Raw genomic sequence first — 20,421 nt, forward strand, 5'->3', positions numbered from 1 at the left:
ATCTCCCTTTATGAGGGCCAAGGGCCTAGGAAGGAAGTATGGAAGGGTGGGGTTGACCATGCTATAGCCCCTGGCATTTCAAGGAAATTATATTTGAGAAATATACCATTGTAACATCTACAATCAATGAAACCCTAGTTGATTAATTGTAAGCTATTCATAAGAACTGGTTGGTGGGAAATGTGGTGAAGGACTCATCACAATATCGCTCAATATCGTACAAAGTCCCTATACTTACCTACAGAATAGATAGGATAGATCCTAAGAAAAGCCACTGATTGGTGTGTAGAAACCATCGATATAGAATGGAACACCAATGTGAATTCCAATGGAAAAATGACGGAAGCACAAACCTCAGTTAAGAATTATGACATAAATTGTTTGGAAGAAGATCTTGAGAAAGAGGTAGTGAAGATAAAATACTGAGAGGGAGAAATGATCAAGATACACAATTCCACTTTAAACACTAATAAGTGGAAACTATCCAAGGAAATGTCTGCACAATGGGTACAACTGAATTAGAAGATTGCAACCCTTATCAATCTAAAAGAAGTTCACAATGTGTTGAAGCAATCAGTACTACATTTATATATATATATATATATATATATATATATATATATATATATATATATATATATATATATATATATATATATATATATATATATATATATATCAATCTTTGGTTGACATTTTTGATGTTGAGGGCAATCTGACCCTAAATATGGAGGATCTACAAAACCTAGTAACCACTACAAAGAACCAGCTACACAAAAGTCTTCCACATATACTAACTTGGAATAGCTTGTGAGAGCAACCAGGTCATTCCAGTCTTTATTGGCTTCTAATAGCTTTTTTTGGTATTTTAAAAAGATTAATCATTTGCACACATTGACATTGTATATATGCATACAATTTTGATATGTATATTTAGTCAATTTAGCTATTCTCACTATCTACTTTATTTTAAGTTATGATCATTCACATTCATTTTATTTTTGTCTATTCGTATAATTTTAACTAGAAAAAAAATATTGTTATCATTCATACTTTGGATTTTGTTTGTGCACAAACACTTTGGTCACCGATTGCCTATCATTGTAACATGTCAAATGCTTATCAATATACATTATCCACTTCTAGTATACGCATTTGTCTATGTTGTTGTGTGTGATTTAGGTGTGCATATATGTTTATGTGTTAATGACATGTTTGTGTGTATTGTGTGCATGTACCATGTGAGTCGATTGTGTGTGTGTGTGTTAGAGAGAGAGAGAGAGAGAGAGAGAGAGAGAGAGAGAGAGAGAGAGAGAGAGAGAGAGAGAGAGAGAGAGAGAGAGAGTTGATTAATTGAAGATCTCCCATAGTCACGTGCTCCCCCATTTTGGGAAAAAGAAAACATCTTAACATCTCTTAGATGACAAATTACCTTAGCATCATGTAACCGATAAAACATATGGAATTGTTTAAGTGGTGCATGTATAATCATTTATGTGACGCTAGCATGTAGCTTAAGTGAGGTAGTTGGAATTAATAAGGACATCACATATGCGACATGATGATAGCAATGCGTGTAACGATGCAAAGAAACATTATTATGGACAAATCCTCCTAGTGGAAGTGAGAGACACAATAATGGAAAAAAAGTCTTGAATTATAGCTTCAATTAATGAAATTGTTTTGAAGCTATCAAATGTCAACCCAGGGTGTTTAATTCACTATCTATTATTGTTTTAGCGGGATATCTACTATAGATAGACTTTGTTTTCAAGGAGAAAATACAGGTCCGTTATGTGTGGATTTGAATTTTGATCCCTCTTCTATTTTAATTAGAGGTAGGTTGCCTTGTCCATAAGTGACATCATGGGGGAGGTGTAAAGAGATCGACGAATGGCACACAATCTTCAAGAGGAGACGCATATGGGACATCACATCTCTACAGCAGGGGGGAGGATGTTTATACACATGGGCTCACATATCTCTTAGCAACACGGGCTAGCTAAAATGGTTATAGTCAAGCGCTTAGAGGTGGAGGTACCCGATTAAAGGGTAGCGCAGATGTAGGTGAAGCCCTACTCTTTTTGCAATATCAGATTTGATTGACAATGAATGAAACCTCTATCGTTGATCCCTTTACATTTCACATCTTGTATAGCGACGAGGGGTAGGTTGTGTGTGTCTTGTGTGTTTGGATGTGTGGATAAACACATGGGACAGAAAAGGTGCCCCTTAGGTAGGTATATGTCATCATCATGAGCTCATGAGAGAGGAAATATGTGTGTGCCTAGAATGATGTTGTTGTGAGGCAGTCTACAATCTTAGTCTTAGTCTGTGATCAGTGTTATGTGTTTCATGAGAGAGAGAGAGAGAGAGAGAGAGAGAGAGAGAGAGAGAGAGAGAGAGAGAGAGAGAGAGAGAGAGAGAGAGAGAGAGAGAGAGAGAGAGAGAGAGAGAGATTGTATTATCGTCAATAGAGGTCACACATGACCTATGGGACCGAAAACAAGACATTACAACAGATCCTTTTGGGCAAGGCGGTTGTGAGATACATCTCACTTAAGGACTGAGGGTTCAAGGAGGGTCCAAGGAGGGTTAAAGAAGAAAGGGGAGATAAGATGAACAAAACCTATGAAAGATGAGGTGAGGTGGGGGCTGGTTTGGGAGTTTGAAACTCTTGGTGGATAATGGATTTATCTCCTCGATAAACTACCCATTTTCCCGCTTTGCACGCTTCTCGCGTCTTTTGGAGTTTTGCTTTCTTCTGTTTGAGTTGAGAAGGTGTAAGATCTTCTGAAAACCACATTTTAGTGTCCTTGAGAAGCCTTGATTTCTCAAGGAGGTTGATTTGGTCTACCTTGGTCTTGAAAGTGAGGATCGCATGGCTGATACGATGTTTGTGCTTAAGAGAGGTAATTGTTGCTAGGTCCCATTGTACCATATGGAGTGTTTTTTGAATGTGGACAAGGGACTCATGAAACTTGAGTTGCCACTCCTCTTTCCAATCGCTTGAGATCTGTCCAATGCAAACATTGAGGGTGATATCTTCTTGTCATTTTCATTCGCATACCATGGATACCACACAATCTTCAACCTTACGGGAGGTTATCTCTTGCACATGAGTCTTGACCTCTTTGGTGAGGGTGGTCAATCATTATAAGAGGAGTTGTCTATAACCGCTAACATTGCCGCGGAAAAACAAAGGAAAAAGGAGAGAGAAAAATTTGCGTGGGCGGCAATAACCGCGGCTATGAACGTGGTAGTGGTTTATCAGCAATAAGCACGGTAATAGTCGTGGCAATATACTTGCTGCTATTATCGCGACCTTTGCCGCTATTATTACCGCATATATTACCGCTAAACGCCAATTCAAAAATAAAGGTGCTCATTTGAATTTGAGTGGCCCAAATGTGCACCTTTATTTTTGACCTGCATAAAACAATAAGACATCAATTGTTTTTTGGAAGAGTATAAAAAATACCAAAGAACTAAAATTGAATTTACTTTACACTGACAATTAAAAATGTAGAAGATCAACTATTTAAAAAAGTTACAATGAAAAGTAAATAGTTGTATATACATTGTGCCACATTGGGACTTTACGAAAGTTTTGACAACATTTTTTTATCTAATCCTCGTTGTCATCCAGAGGCACGTACGTTGGATCACTTTGACTCTACATAAACCCAAGCCAAATTAAACAATTATCCACAACTCAAAATAATTGATACAAAATTACTTGTTTAAACTTACCGCTTGTAGTGGTCCAACCGCCACGTCGAATTGCTCGCGAGAGTTGTGGTTGCTTTCAAACAACCATCGCCAAGTATCAAATTATGTATGTTGCTCCCGATACTTGACCATGTCTCTGGTTGGTCGAGAGAGAGTGAAATTTTCCTAGGCTAGCAATAACAATACCAAATTATCAACTACAATCTTTATAATCAATGATCGACGTTATAATTCAAATAATCTTACATGTTTATCCTTCCAAGCTCCCTTGCCTCCTGAGCCATAGTGCGTGGGAGTTTGTCTTGCGCGGGCCTCGCGTTGTTGTCTATATGATGAGGCCATCGCAGGTTGATCGTTCTTCTCTTGAATTGCCCACTCCCACTCCGCGTCTGCCATGTTGCCACCGCGATAACTCTTGTCTGGATCTTTGACCTGGTTGGTTGTTGTTCGTTGCACACTAGACTGCTTGTTGTTTAGAAATGTCTTTATGTAGCCCTCCAACCATTGTTGTGAAAAATGTTGATCGGGGGTGTTTGGAAATCTAGCTAATAGAGCATCCTCAATGTACCGTGCATGATCGGGTAGTTGGTCTCTGAACTTTATAAAACAATTCTTATACGTTGAATGTATAAGAATTTGTAGATGGCATCGAAATACCCTACCCTCTGCTGTGCCGAAATCAACCTCCCTGCCATATTTAACCTTGTAGTAGCACCGATGCGTGTCTGGCACGGGTGCGTTAGTATCCTCCTCCTCTGCATCAAGGGCGGGACGCTCTCAAAGTGGGGACTCAAAAACATGCAAAACCACAAGATCCACCGCCGCTTCGTCTCTCACAGCGCTCATTGCCCTGAGACGAGCGTCGATGCGCGCTGCCAAACGAAGTCCGTCAACGATGTTTTGGTGAAGCTGGAGTGGAATGGAGTGGCGTAGGACCCTCTGATGCCATGGGAGTAGGACCCTACGATGCAAGGGGATTAGGACCCTACAATGCAAGGGGAGTAGGACCTTGTGATGGAATAGGAGTAGGACGATACGAAGGGAGAGTAGAGGGAGGTGCCGTCGGTGTGAGGCTCTGTAGGTAAGGAGTCCCTCCCTCAGTCCCCCATGGTGGTCTGCGGAGAAATTCCGTAGGTTGCATGCTGCTCTGGAGTGTAGCGGCCAAACAAATCCTCCGTCGAACGGAGGTACTGCTCTCATAAAGAGATAGCCTATTGTAAGTCGGGATCTACGACCGATGCAGGAATATGAGAAGGGTAGGTGTAGGATGGACATGCGTGCAAATAATTTAAAAAAAACCTATGATACTCATGGTTTATGGTTAACTACGTAGAAACATTATTTATTTCTTTGCTTTTTCTCACCGACTCAAGACTCGGGTCCACTTTGGCAATGTACTCCCCGAGTGGGAGCCCACCTGAGATGTGAACCAACCAAAAGAAGAGCCAGTCGACTGCTCCTCACGAGTTGGTCTGTCGTTTGACATCTACATTACTAAGAGGAATATAAGATTAAGCTTTCCACCCTACTCACTCATCTAAATATACATACACAAGTATATTACCACACAAACACATAGATACATATACATACTAGTAGATCTCAATAGAGGCTAGTAGTGCCAAAGGTCAATTGCACCTCTTTAGGTATCATCGCAGTCTCAACCATGGTAAAACCAAAGGTACATTACGGTAATCCATGCATGAGTGGATCAATGAACGCAACACCACGATTAAAAAAGGACTATACCCAAGAGGAAGCGTCTAACCTTTGGATGCTATGCTCCCGTACTTATTGCCTACATACATGCATAAACAGATATATATGCTCTTACATATATATGTTAAGATTGTAAATGTAGCCATCGTTTTGTGTTGGCTGCACCTAAATTCAACGTCTAAGTGATCAATTGATCGTAGCATTACAATTCTCTCCCATAGGATATATATATTAGCACACAAACACGTAGATACATACACATACTAGTAGACCTAAGTAGAGGCTAGTAGTACCAATGGTCAACTGCACCTCTTTAGATATCATCGCAGTCTCAACCATGGTAAAACCAAAGGTACATTGTGGTAATCAATGCATGAGTGGATCAATGACCGCAACGCCATGATTAAAAAAGGACTATACCCAAGAGGAAGCGTCTAACCTTCGGATTCTATGCTCCCATACTTAGTGCCTACATACATGCATAAACACATATATATGTTAAGGTTGTAAATGTAGCCATCGTTTTGTGTTGGCTGCATCTAAATTCAACATCTAAGTGATCAATTGATAGTAACATTACAATTCTAATGTAATGCAATAAGTAATTCTATTTCTCTCACAGAGTCTCTCTCTCTCTCTCTCTCTCCATTCTAGAGTCATGTCTACGCCTCCATGTAAAGCAAGCTCTCTCAAAGATGAGAAGCCAAACATGGACGGCATCTTCTGCCGAGGTATGGAGGTCTCGGCTAAGGTCATGGTGGCTTTGGACTTGGGCACCACCTTTTCGGGCTTCGCCTACGTCCACAAGAGCGACCCTAGGGACATCCACCATGTCCTAGAATGGCCTCACAAACTGAGGTAGAGGCTTCATCCCGTTATTGCAAAACATAGATCAACATGTTTTACAAGTGGAACCCTTTGTCTTCTACCTACACCCTCCAAGCTTGGGGATGGGTTACCCTTCGCTTTCCCTCTCTTTCTCTCTCTCTCTCTCTCTCTCTCTCTCTCTCTCTTTATTTCTCTACCTCTCTTTCTCCCTCTCTTTCCCTCTATCTCTCTCTTTCTCTCCCTCTTTCTCTCTCTCCATCTCTTTCTTTCTCTCCCTCTCTTTTTCTACCTCTTTTCCTCTATCTCTCTCTTTCTCTCCGTCTTTCCCTCTCTTTATTTCTCTCCCTCTCTTTCTCCCTATCTCTATTCCTCTCTTTCTCTCCCTCTCTATCTACTCTCTCTCTTTCCGTATCCCTATTTCCCTCTATCTCTCTCTTTCTCTCCCTCTTTCCCTCTCTCACTCTATCTCTCCCTCTTTCCCTCTCTCCCTCTATCTCTCTCTCTCTTTCTTTCTCTACCTCTCTACCTCTCTCTTTCTTTCTCTCCCTCTCTTTCTCTATCTCTTTCCCTCTATCTCTCTCTTTATCTCCCTCTTTCTCTACCTCTTTCCCTCTATCCCTATCCCTATCTCTCTCCCTCCCCCTCTTTCTATCTCTCCCTCTTTCCCTATCCATCTATCCCTATCTCTCTCCCTCTTTCCCTATCCCTCTATCCCTATCTCTCTCCCTTTTTCTATCTCTCCCTCTTCCCCTAACATGGACTCCCTCTATCCCTATCCCTATCTCTTTCCCTCTCTCTCTCTCTCTCTCTCTCTCTCTCTCTCTCTCTCTCTCCCTCTGTGTGTGTGTGTGTGTGTGTGTGTGTCGTTCCCTCTCTCTCTCTTTCCCCCCCCCCTCTCTCTCTCTCTCTCTCTCTCTCTCTCTATCTAACATTTCTCTCCCTCTCTTTAAATCTCTCTCTCTCATTTATTCTCTCTCTCTATTTATCTACCTCTATCCCTCTTTATCTCTCACTCTCTTTATCTATTTCTCTCTCTCTATCTAAAATTTTTCTCCCTCTTTATCTGTTTCTTTCTCTATTTAACATTTCTCTCTCTCTTTAAATCTCTCTCTCTCTCTCTCTCTCTCTCTCTCTCTTTCTCTCTCTCTCTCATTAATTCTCTCTCTCTCTCTCTCTCTCTCTCTCTCTATTTATCTACCTCTATCCCTCTTTCTCTCTCACTCTCTTTATCTATTTCTCTCTCTCTTTATCGATTTCTCTCTCTTTATTTAACATTTACCTCTCTTTATCTAACATTTCTCTCCCTCTCGCACTCTCTTTATCTATTTCTCTCCCTCTCTTTAAATCTCTCTCTCTCTCTCTCTCTCTCTCTCTCTCTCTCTCTATGTCATCTAACAATATCCAACAATCATTTCCAAAACGTGCATGACAAATCAATCATCTCCAAACGTGTGTAGCAAAGCAACCATTTTCAAACGTGCTTAGCAAAAGAACCATTTCAAACAAGCCGTGTGAAAAAACCGTTTCCTAATGAATGAGGTATGTTATAATGGATTCTCTATTTTTTTAAATTTATGTGTGTGTGTGTGTGTAGTAGAAATAGAAGGGGAAGAGTGAGGATGTGATTTTGTGTTTACCTCTTCTTTGTAGCGCGGTTGAGCTTCAAATAGATTCTACGTCAAAAGAAGATGGCAGAATACCCCCTTGCGGAAACTTGGACGAAACCCTCTTCGACGAAACTTGAGAAGGAGAGAGAGATGGGTAGTGGGGGAGGGGAGGAGAGGGGGGGAAGCTTGGGAGCGATGGTGGAGATCAAGAACGTAGGGTATGCTGCAAAAACGTGGCATACTCTACCTTCTTTCCTTTTCTAGGCGTCAGTTATTACCGTGGCTATTACCGAGACTATTATCGCGCTGATTACCGCCCATATTACCATGGCCAGTCATTTCAAACGGTTACATGCGAATCCGAGGTTACAGGGGGGGGGTACAAACCACCCCTTCTACCCTTAGCTATACATTATTTCATTTTTTAGCCTTTTCAATTTTTTGATAAAGATTTTTAATTTTTTATGGATACTTTATTTTGTAGTACGTTTAAATGTTTATTAAATGAATTTTTAAAATCTCTTTCAGTTAAAAAATAATTTTAACACTCATTGTCATTTATTCCCTTTGACTTTAACTATATGTAATTATTCTAATGGAATTAAGTGTTTTTCTAATTATTTATTTTTTAGGACACATGACTAAATAAACAACCTTTCGCGTGTGTAGGACATCGACTGGGATGATTGTGGTCCTCCTAGAGGCCCACAACAAGATCGTTGGCTCAAGGAAAAACAACCTTGTCCTTGCGCCAAGTGCAAAAGGGCAATTTTCTCGCTTGAGGCTCATTGCTTTGGAGCACGTGGAGAACAAAGGGGTTTGGAATCCTCGAAAAAAGATCTCAAAGAGATGATAGCACGACTCGCCCGTCACTTGAGAAGGTGCTGACGGGAGCAAAGCCAACCCCAAACCCCGACGGCCTCTAAAACACCGGGGACCGAATGGAGCGCCTCGAGCCTGTCATGGTAAAGGAAACAGGGGGCACCACCTAGCTTCGGCGGCTAGGATGCAAACAACACACCACCATAACAAAGTTTTCATCCAAGAGAGATGGATGCTTGGGAGCAATGATGAAGAGGAAAGGGGATGAGATCAAGTGTGAGAGAGAGAGAGAGAGAGAGAGAGAGAGAGAGAGAGAGAGAGAGAGAGAGAGAGAGAGTGAGGGAGGGGGTATAGCGGCTTAGTACTTAGGCACCACAAAAAGATGGTGAATCCGCACACCCTTCACACATACACAAGCTCACTCCAAACACAAGATTAGGTGGCGATTCCGCACACCTCACATGGAAAAAACATTGCAAGAAAACATACTCACAAAACCTCAAGCTTTATTTAGAGAATAAGGCGATGAAATGGGGAGCATAGGGTAGGGGAATGAGAAGGGAGAGAGTGGTAGAGAACATGGCGGATAGGTGGGAGTTGATGGTGAAGACTCGCACGAGGGTTATGGCCATCATACTTCATTTAGTTGCCCTTCATCTTCCATAGCCAAGGGTGTAGAGGTCATGCTCGAGACAAGCATGGTGACTGCGGTGATGGTGATGGTGTGGGTGTGTGTGTGTGCACTAGGCACACACAGTGCATAGTGTGTTCTTTGGTGATGTTGTGTGTTTAGTGTGATGGTGACCCCTCTTTATATAGGGGAGGAGGGGGGAGAAATTATAGAATTTAGAAATGAAGAAATCATTATCTACATAGGCCATGTGACTGTGGGCCCCACTTGTTTGGCTGTGTGTATATGTGCCAGAACAGAAGTCTCATGAGAGAGAGACTAAGAGAGAGAGATGGGTTGATGAAAAAAAGTGAGAGGTGACATGGAGAATAAAGTAATTACAAGAGGGGAGAGAGGGGAGTGTGTTCAGAGGTGAATCTGTGTGCAGATGTGTGTGAACACAAGAAAAATCAGGTAACCACCGGGTGGGGATGGGTGTGTGGGCACCTTTTTCAGTGAAACTGAGTGTGTGTGAGTGTGGGGGAGGTTATTTAGCTACAAGACAAGAGACATGGAGCCCTTTAGAGAGAGAGGGGGGTATTTGGGTCATGGGATATGATAGGAGAGAGAAAGAGGGGGTGGGGTATACTATTTTGGAAGATAGAGTAAGTTGCATGTGAGTTAGGGTGCATTATTGGTGAGTTATAATGCATTATTGGTGAGAGGTGGGGTCTCTTGAGGGGAGAGAGAAAGGAGAACGGACAAGGGGAAGAGAGAGGGGTTTGACCTTTTGAGTGGAGGAGAAGAAAAGGGACACCCGGCGGGGCAACAGTGAAGAAAAAGGAGGCAAGGTGGAGATGGGCTACCCCGCAGGCATGAGGTGGCCTATTTTAGCTTTCTTATATATTTACATAATCATACTTTATTTTTTTCTTACTTTTTCCAATGCCTTTTATCACTCCCTCCCTAAGAGGGGTTTTTCATGGGGTGGGGACGAGAGAAGAGGGGTATGGGAGCTTGGCTTGTGAAAAGCCCCCATCATTAGCCCTCCCCTTTTGCTAGAGGCATTCATGTCTCTAGCTCATCTGTTTGATTATTATCGTCGGAGGTGGCGGCTGATGGTGTGTCCTCATCTGGAATGTCAATTGGTGGAGCCTAGTCAAATCGAAGAAAATAAGGTTTAAGTCGCCAACCATTTACCCCAGTTTTAAGAAGTTTTCCATCAGCCTCCATAAGCTGGTAGCTTCCATTGGCATACTTTTTCCTGATGATGAAAGGGCCTTTCCATCGGAGCAGTTGTTTCTTATCCTTGCGCGTGTCGAAGCGATTGTCTTAGCGGAGCACCAACATTCCTTTCTTCAATTCTTTTTTCTGGAGATGCTCGTTAAAGCTAAGCCGTCTATGCTCTGCTTGTGCTGCATAATAATTTATTGCTTCTTCTCTGTCCAGCTGCAATCTTTCCAAGTTGATGATGTGATCTCTCAAATGCATGTTGGGTTGTTGAAGTTGGCTTGCCATTACTCTGAGACTTTGTAGTTGCACTTCAATGGGCAAGATTGCTTCCTTACCAAATACTAGATGATACGGTGTGAATCCCAAGGATGTACAAAATGAAGTTCTGTAGGCCCATAAAGCTGGTAGTAGATACTTATCCCAGTCTCCGGGATGATTGTTTACCTGCTTGGTAATAATTTTAGAAACCATTCCATTTACCTTTTCAACTAGGCCATTACATTGAGGGTAATATGGTGAAGAGTGCCTCCTTGTAATGCCCAATTTCTGCATTAATTCTCCTACCAAGTCTGCTCTGAAACCTGGTTCTCTATCAGAGATAATCTCTAAAGGTGTGCCAAACCTACAGCATATGTGCTCGTAGATAAATTTAGCTACCTCTACCGCTGTGATTCTAGTGGTGGCTGTAGCCTCTGCCTATCTAGTCATGTAGTCGACCCCCATGATAATGTAGAATTTTCCTGAGTTGGCCCTAGGTAATGGCCCAATGGCATCGATACCCCATTTTTCAAATGGGCCATATGAGATAATACGTGTCTCTGGTTCAGGCATAAGTGACCTAGTGCCGGCCTTTTGACACAACTTACACGTTTTGCACCAATGGTGTACATCACGGTTGAGGCTAGGCCATATGAAGCCTGCCTGCAAGATTTTCCTACTTGTTATGTCTAGGGAAAAGTGACCACCACAAACCCTGTCGTGACAGCTAGCAATTACTCCCGTGATTTCGTGAGAGAGAGGGACCTTCCTGAGTATTTGGTCCTTACCCTTACAGTAAAAACCATCATTGATGAGTCGATACCTTGTGGCCTTCCACATCAGCCATTGCTTCTGTCCCTTTGTTAAATCTGATGGGCATTCCCCTGTTTCCAAAAAATGCATGATGTCAGGCAAGGCATCACTGCCTTGAAATAGAGGGAGCTTTAGTTTTATTGCTCCAACCACCACTTCCTGTAGTCTTTCACTTGCTAGGGCATCTGCTTCTTGGTTTTGAGCCCTTGGGATATGGTTTATTTGAACTTCTTCAAACTTACCCAACAAGGTTTTTACACCACTTAAGTGAGTCCTTAAACTAGGATTCCTGCATGTCCATGCTCCATTTACTTGCCTTACCAGAAGTAGAGCATCCCCAAGTACATTAAGGCGTTCTACACCTTGCGAGACGCACCATTGTAGACCCTTGGTTAGTGCTGCATACTCAGCTTCATTGTTAGAATGTGAATCTAGCAATTGGCCCAACGAAAATACCTTTTTCCCTTTGTCATCAAAGACCACTATGCCTGCAGCTGCTTTGTGGGACGCTCGCTTGTAGGCTCCATCAAAGTAGAGAGAGTATGCTCCTTCTACCATCGGTGGTACTGGAGGTAATTGGACTTCTCCTCCCTTAGATTGCTTCTCCTTCCCTTCAAAGACTTGGTAGGTCATGAGTCCCCCCAAAATTGCCCTTGTCGTGCTTTCTACCTGTACCGTGTAGTCAAACTCTTGTAGACGAACTAGCCATTTAGTAATCCTAGTAGACACATACGTGTGTTGTACCACATAGGGAAATATTTCATCCGTGGTTAGAATCACAAATTGCTTAGGCAGCAAATATGACCTAAACTTTGTAGTTGCAAATCTAAGAGCTAGGACTAAGTGTTCCACATGGGTGAAACCTTTCTCTCCTGCTGTCATCATTCGACTAGAGAAGTAGATTGGCCTCATGAAAGATGTCGTTGTATCCTTTTGGAGTAGCACGGCCCCCAATGAGTCATCACCAACGCTTGAGGTGACATAGAATTTTTTATCCCACTTAGGTGGTGAGATAGTTGGCAGAGTGGCTAAGACCTCCTTTACCTTGTTGTAGTGATGTTCGCTTTCCTCGTCCCAAGTGAAAGTTGATCTTTGAGTGAGTTGTTGCAGTGGTAGAACAAGTTGTGATAGTAGATGTATGAATCTACTTAAGTACCTCACCTTCTGTAGAAAAGAGACCAGTTGACGTGCGGTCGTTGGTGAAGGTAGGGCTATGAGTGCGGACATCTTACTTGGGTCGGCGTTGATACCTTTTGCTGAAATTTCATGGCCTGGTAGAATGACGTTACTCTCCCCAATGTGGCATTTATCCAGATTTAATTGCCCACCTAGGCTCTGCAACCTGTCCAAACCTTCAGTTACCTTTTCTAAATGTGAAATACGGGAGCTATATATACAAAAATCATCAATGAACACTCTTATGGATGTTCCAAAGAACGGTTGAAAAACATATGTGACATATCTTTGGAATGTGGCAGGTGCATTTGTGAGACCAAATGGCATAACCCTTTATGAAAAACAACCCCATGGCGTGATAAAAGTGGTTTTTAGCTGATCTTCCAAGGCTATGCGTATTTGAAAGTATCCAGAATAACCATCACAGACGGTATAGCATTCAAAACCAGCTACTTCATTCAGAATTTCATCCAAGAAAGGGAGAGGAAAGTGGTCTCTCTTTGTAGCTGCATTTAGTGGTTTGTAGTCAACACAGACTCTCCACTTACCATTCTTTTTAGGCGTCACCACTACGGGTGACACCCATTCTGATTTTTCTATAGGATAGATGAATCCCGCCTCCAGCAGTTTCCTTACCTCGGCCAAGAGTGCCTTTTCTTGTATGACCCCCAGTCGTCGTAGCTTTTGCACAACTGGTTTTACCCCTTCCTTCATCTTAATATGATGTTCCACCACTGTAATGCCTGTGATTCTTTCATAGTTGTCAATGAACAGGTTAGGAAATCCCATCAACATTTGCAAAAAACTATCTTTCTCCTCAAGTGTTAATTCCGTAGACAACATACCCTTCAACCTACTTCCTCCTAGGCCAGGTGATTTGCTCTCCTCTTCATTGGGTTGCCCTTTTGGTGATGGATCACCAATTTTGCTTACCCTTTGTGGATCCTTCATAATGATACCCATCACATCAATGGAACTGTCACTTTCGTCGGTGGATGTGGTCTCCTCCTCAGAACTGGAAGATTCGCTAGTGGTTTCATCTGCCGATGTTTCTAGATTCATTTGCTTCTGCTTGCCAATCCTCATGTCGTAGTAGATTGTCTCCCCTTTCTTACCGGTCATGCGTAGAAGGCCAGTACCCCAGTCCTGTTTTGCCTTCATGGCCATCAACCGTGGCCTTCCCAAAATTACAAAAACATCTACCTCTACCTCAGTGTTGAAAGCTTTGATTTTCACGGCACTTACCACACCCACACACTTTACTTTTGCGTTGTTTGCCATCTTTGCCTTGCATGGAGAAGGCCTGTCAACCTCGAGCCCTAATCGAAGCATCATAGATTCGCTCATTACACAGATTTGTGCACCTCCATCAATGTAGGTGTTTCCAACCCTCTTTCCTTTTATGTTTACGTCGACAATTGGAAGGATGTCATCCATGTTGCATCCCGAAATTTCTCCGGCTACCTTTGTTTTGGAGCGTCTTGTACTTACCATTTTAGACCATTGTTGCCTTACTTTAGGTACAAGATGTAGCAGCTGTGGCCATGTAATCTTCAGTCCTTGCTCTGCCACATCCAATGTTAGATCATAGGGCTTAGAACTTTCCCCTAGCTGGAAGTCGGTGATGCCCAATTTCCGTCGTGGCCTGGATGGCCTCTTGCTAGTTTCTCCTCTCATGCTTCTCTCATCATCTGATTGTGTAGCCTTCTCCCTCCTAGCTCTTTTCACAGTCATGGCCTCAAGTGGTTCTAAAAAGGTTACCTTCTCCTTACCCTTGTCCCTCTCCTTTGCTCTGGGTGGATCCACTACTACGGATTTTCCTTTCTCTTCTAGCCTTATGATGTTTACAGGGCGATCAGTTGGTGGGGCTGGTGGAAGAGGTGGAATGGATGCTTGTAGTGATGTCTGGGGTGGACGTAGAATTTTTGTTGGTGGGGTTGGTGCTCGGGGTGGGGGTGTTCTTTCTCTAGGGGGTGACAATTGGTTCCTCCTACCTCCTCTATTATAGTTTTGTCGTGGTTTGGGACAGTAGTACATACCGTGACCATCTTCTCCGCAGTTGTAGCAATGATACTCCCTGTTTTGTCGTCGTGCTCTTCTAGGGTCTTGATCTCGTTCTTGACTCCTCCCTTGTTGTATTAAGTGGACAAACAAATTCTTCAGTTGGTCAGTAATATGGCCCAACATATCTTGTTGGTCATCTCTTACCCCAAGAGCCGGTGGTGGTGGTGGAATGGTGGTTGTCGTAGTTGCTGGTCGACGTGATGTTGCTGTTTCTGTTGACTCGGTTTCTTTGGCTTTCATTCGCAGCTTCTTGTCCTTAAGGCGAGCAATCTCAACGGCTAACTCGTACGTAGCCGGGAATCTACCTTTCACCTTCTCCTTGAGAAGCGGCCATAAGCCATGCGTGAACCGATCTTTTTTTAGGAAATCGGGTGCAGCTTCCCCCCTTGCCAGTGACTCAACCCACCGTTCCCACAAATCCACAAATTTGGACTCATAGGTGGCATATTCTAAAAGACCCTCCTGCTTCAAGTCTCTCAACTTGTCCCACAACTTTTCTGAAGTAGTACCTCCCCCAAAGCGCCTCTTAAAAGCGGTTTTTAAGGGTTCCCAGTCATCCTTGGTTGCTTGTGGAAGTGCATTGTACCATGATCTAGCTTCTAGCTTCATGAGATGCTTAAATATTCTAACCCGGGATTCATCCGTATCTTTGTTGCTCACTACACATGCTACTTCAAAGTCATCTAGGAAGTCTGTTACCAAATCCTTCCCCTTCTTTCCTTTAAATGTTGGAAATGCTACACTTGCCATGATTACTGAGAGAGAGCTAGAAAGACACACTGCTTAACTTGCAAAAGTTCTTTTCTTCTTTACAAGGAGGCGTGTATACCCTCTTATACTAGGACATAGATTAAAACTTCAAACGGTACATTGCCTTGTACCAAAGGTAGGACAAATGGTTGATCTGATGCCAGAACATCAAAAAATTGCTCCCCACCCAGCATGGTGTCAATGACGTGCTGGTAGTGAGCCTTCAAATCCAGTATTACCTTGATTGAGCGTTCACGTGTTGGTATGTGTGATCTGTCTTGAGGTAGGTTGTACTGATTCATGTGAAGCTTAGAGGTGCTTAGTCACTGTCCAAGCTTGTGGGAGAGGGTGGTGTTCTTTCCTGAAACAAACTCAATAGATCCCTAGTTTCTCTATCTGTCTTGAGGTAGGTTGTACTGATTCATGTGAAGCTTAGAGGTGCTTAGTCACTGTCCAAGCTTGTGGGAGAGGGTGGTGTTCTTTCCTGAAACAAACTCAGTAGATCCCTAGTTTCTCTAGTGAGAGTGTGAGCCAATGATTTCGTTATCTGTGTTGCAGCATCAGGTGCGACTTGAAAATTGACTGTGATAATTACCTCGGTGACTTGAGTTACCCGATTCTCAAAGTAGAATAGTGTTGATTCTCTATTGTGTAGAGCTCCTTCCATTTTGTTGTTGTGGGTTGGTTGTAGGTTGCGAACATGGTTTTGACCTTCTCCTTCTTGTTGGCACTCGGCCTATGTATATCCACTGTGTTTGGCGTGTTGGTTGACTCTCCCACTGCAAATCGATTACCGTTATGCCTGGCACTCGAGCTTCGATGGAGATGCGGAGTTCGTCTAGTTGTGCTTGGAGCTCTTCTTCTTCTGTCGTCCAATTAGCAAATCCTGCTAGCCATTCATCCATTCACAATAGTTTAGGGATTTCAGTCTTGTAAACTGAAGGGTTTCATGAAAAGATCCTCAGTGGGGGCAACAAATGACGGGAGCAAAGAGAACCCCAAACCCCGACGGCCTTAAAAATACCGGGGACCGAATGGAGCGCCTCGAGCCTGTCATGGTAAAGCAAACATGGGGCACCACCTAGCTTCAGCGGGTAGGACGCAAACAACACACCACCATAAAAAAGTTTTCATCCAAGAGATATGGATGCTTGGGAGAAATGATGAAGAGGAAAGGGGATGAGATCAAGTGAGAGAGAGAGAGAGAGAGAGAGAGAGAGAGAGAGAGAGAGAGAGTGAGGGAGGGGGTATAGCGGCTTAGTACTTAGGCACCACAAAAGGATGGAGAATCTGCACACCATTCACACATACACAAGCTCTCTCCAAACACAAGATTAGGTGGCGATTCCGCACACCTCACATGAGGAAAACATTGCAAGAAAACATACTCACAAAACCTCAAGCTTTATTTAGAGAATAAGACGATGAAATGGGGAGCATAGGGTAGGGGAATGAGAAGGGAGAGAGTGGTAGAGCACATGGCGGATAGGTGGGAGTTGATGGAGAAGACTCGCACGAGGGTTATGGCCATCATCCTTCATTTAGTTGCCTCTCATCTTCCATAGCCAAGGGTGTAGAGGTCATGCTCAAGACAAGCATGGTGATTGCGGTGATGGTGATGGTGTGGGTGTGTGTGTGTGCACTAGGCACACACAGTGCATAGTGTGTTCTTTGGTGATGTTGTGTGTTTAGTGTGATGGTGACCCCTCTTTATATAGGGGAGGAGGGGGGAGAAATTATAGAATTTAGAAATGAAGAAATCATTATCTACATAGGCCATGTGACTGTGGGCCCCACTTGTCTGGCTGTGTGTATATGTGCCAGAACAGAAGTCTCATGAGAGAGAGACTAAGAGAGAGAGATGGGTTGATGAAAAAAAGTGAGAGGTGACATGGAGACTAAAGTAATTACAAGAGGGGAGAGAGGGGAGTGTGTTCAGAGGTGAATCTGTGTGCAGATGTGTGTGAACACAAGGAAAATCAGGTAACCACCGGGTGGGGATGGGTCTGTGGGCACCTTTTTCAGTGAAACTGAGTGTGTGTGAGTGTGGGGGAGGTTATTTAGCTACAAGACAAGAGACATGGCGCCATTTAGAGAGAGAGGGGGGTATTTGGGTCATGGGATATGATAGGAGAGAGAAAGAGGGGGTGGGGTATACTATTTTGGAAGATAGGGTAAGTTGCATGTGAGTTAGGGTGCATTATTGGTGAGTTATAATGCATTATTGGTGAGAGGTGGGGTAGCTTGAGGGGAGAGAGAAAGGAGAAAGGACAAGGGGAAGAGAGAGGGGGTTGACCTTTTGAGTGGAGGAGAGGAAAAGGGACACCCGGCGGGGCAACAGTGAAGAAAAAGGAGGCAAGGTGGGGATGGGCTACCCCGCAGGCATGAGGTGGCCTATTTTACCTTTCTTGTATATTTACATAATCATACTTTATTTTTTTCTTACTTTTTCCAATACCTTTTATCACTCCCTCCTTAAGAGGGGTTTTTCATGGGGTGGGGACGAGAGAAGAGGGGTATGGGAGCTTGGCTTGTGAAAAGCCCCCATCAGTGCCCCATTGGTCTATGTTCGATGGTGGTGCATCGGCGGGCAAGGCCGAACTGTAGAGGCAAGAGCGACAGGGCCATTTGGGTGCACCGCATGGTGATCCTGCCATTGACTCTACGTCGGCAGCTCCTACGGCGTCTTCGTCACACTTTGAGGTAGAGGATGAGTACTTTGAGGTAGAGGATGAGTACATGTTCGACATGTGTGATGAGTTACTAGCTCATGAGCGTAACATGTGTGATGAGGATTGTCATCCCTGCACTAAACAGGCTGCCAAAACGGAGGATAGATTGATGATGAGTGCCCGAACACCTCTTTACAACGGTGCATGGTACTCGGTGCTTCGAGCATCTTTGGAAGTACTCAACTTGCAAGAAAAATTCGGTTGGAGTAATGCAAGTGTCGATGCACTACTTCTGTAATTATGGAATGTGGCTTTTATGTACTCTCTCCCTCTCTCTTTATGGTGTCGTCTTCTAGGAATTATACTAATACGCATGTTTGTTGTAGTTTGATGGGCAAAATATTGCCAGCTGATGACCACATTCCTCCAGATCATCGACGAGCTAGATCGTATATCATTGCACTTGGAATGGAGTATGAGCGCATCCATGCGTGCGTCAACGATTGCATGCTATACCGCAATGAGCATCCACATGCTACCTCATGTCCCGTGTGCAGGGATGCACGATACAAGATATGTGTGAGCGGGGCACACCTACCCCGCAAGGTATTAAGATATTTTCCTTTAATTCCTCTCATCCAAAACATGTTTAAAATTAGGTCTACCGTGGAGCTTCTCGCGTGGCACGCAAACCATCGCTCAAATGATGGAATGATGCGTGTCTCTGCAGATTCACCTGCATGGAGGCACATCGAAACTCAATGGCCAGAGTTTGGTTTGGAGCCTCGACACTTGAGGCTTGGGTTAGCAATTGATTGTGTCAACCCCTTCGGCACTAAGTCTACTTCATGGAGCACTTGGCCTGTGGTGATCGTCAACTACAATATTCCACCATGGGAGACAACCAAGAAGGGCAATATACTTCTTTCCTTGCTTGTGCCAGGGAAGTTCAAAGTGTCAAATATTGACATTTACCTCGAGCCCCTCATCGAGGAGTTGGAGGAGTTATGGAGAGGCATTACTGTTGTCAATGTCTCACTTGCAAAGGGGGGGAGACAGGCTCAAGGAGGGGAGTCCTTATGTGGACTATGCATGACTATCCTCGGCTTGGAGAGATTTCTGGTAACCCCATGTTCTCTATCTCTCTTTTCCTCATTCCATCTCTCCCTTTAGCTCCCTTTAGCTCACTTTAGTTCCCTCGTCTCTCTAACTATATGATATGTATGCAGGGTTGTCCACATCAGTCCACAATGCATGTCCTACTTGAGGGCCATCGTTGGTGACAGAGAGGCCAGATTCCTTACGCAAGTAAATCTATCCAAACAACCATCGTTTCTTACCCCAAGGGCATATCAGGCACAAGGCTCCAACAAATGGGAAGGCTCCTCTAAAGCTCACAATGGCAGATTGGGAAACCATTTGGGAGGAACACCACAACAACAATCCGGCTTCCTGTCGTCCACAAAAAGGTATGTCAAGGTATTCCATATTTTTAAGGCTTCCATATTGGAAGGACTTAAAAATACAACACCTCTTGGATCCCATGCACATATTCAAGAATGTAGCCCAAACACTATGGGACTACATTATTGGCAAGAAGGACTCTTTGGGTGCAAGAGAGGATTTGAGGCTTTTAACACGTCTCCCCATCTCTGCCATTCCACAACGTGTCCCAAATGGAAAGATTGTGCTTCCTAGAGCACCATGGATGCTAGCAAAATAAGAATCAGACAAGGTGAAGGGTACCATTGCCTCTATTCGCACACCAACAGGATACATGAGGTCGCTAAATGGAACTTTCACAAAAGCGAAGAAGGGTGGAAGCGTTCAATTGTATGGGTTGAAGTCCACGATTGGCACAAGATGCTTCAGTTACCTTCATACTCCCTATACTATCTATAGTTTGTGTGTATGACTATCACTTACTTTCCCTTTTCTTGATTTACATTGTAGTTCATTTTGCTGGTGAGTATGTGTATATGTCGGGACAAGAAAGTCAGGGACACTATTTTCAAATTAGGAGAGCTAGTAAGGTACACCACAAGACTCCACTCGACTACACCTTTTTTATGTACACAATAATTTCAACTAGCACTTAGTGTATCCTTGTGTGATTTCTTGCAAATTTGTGAGCTCC

This window comes from Adiantum capillus-veneris, chromosome 7 (assembly GCF_014529385.1).
Source record: "Adiantum capillus-veneris isolate H3 chromosome 7, ASM1452938v2, whole genome shotgun sequence".
In the NCBI taxonomy this organism is placed as follows: domain Eukaryota; kingdom Viridiplantae; phylum Streptophyta; class Polypodiopsida; order Polypodiales; family Pteridaceae; genus Adiantum; species Adiantum capillus-veneris.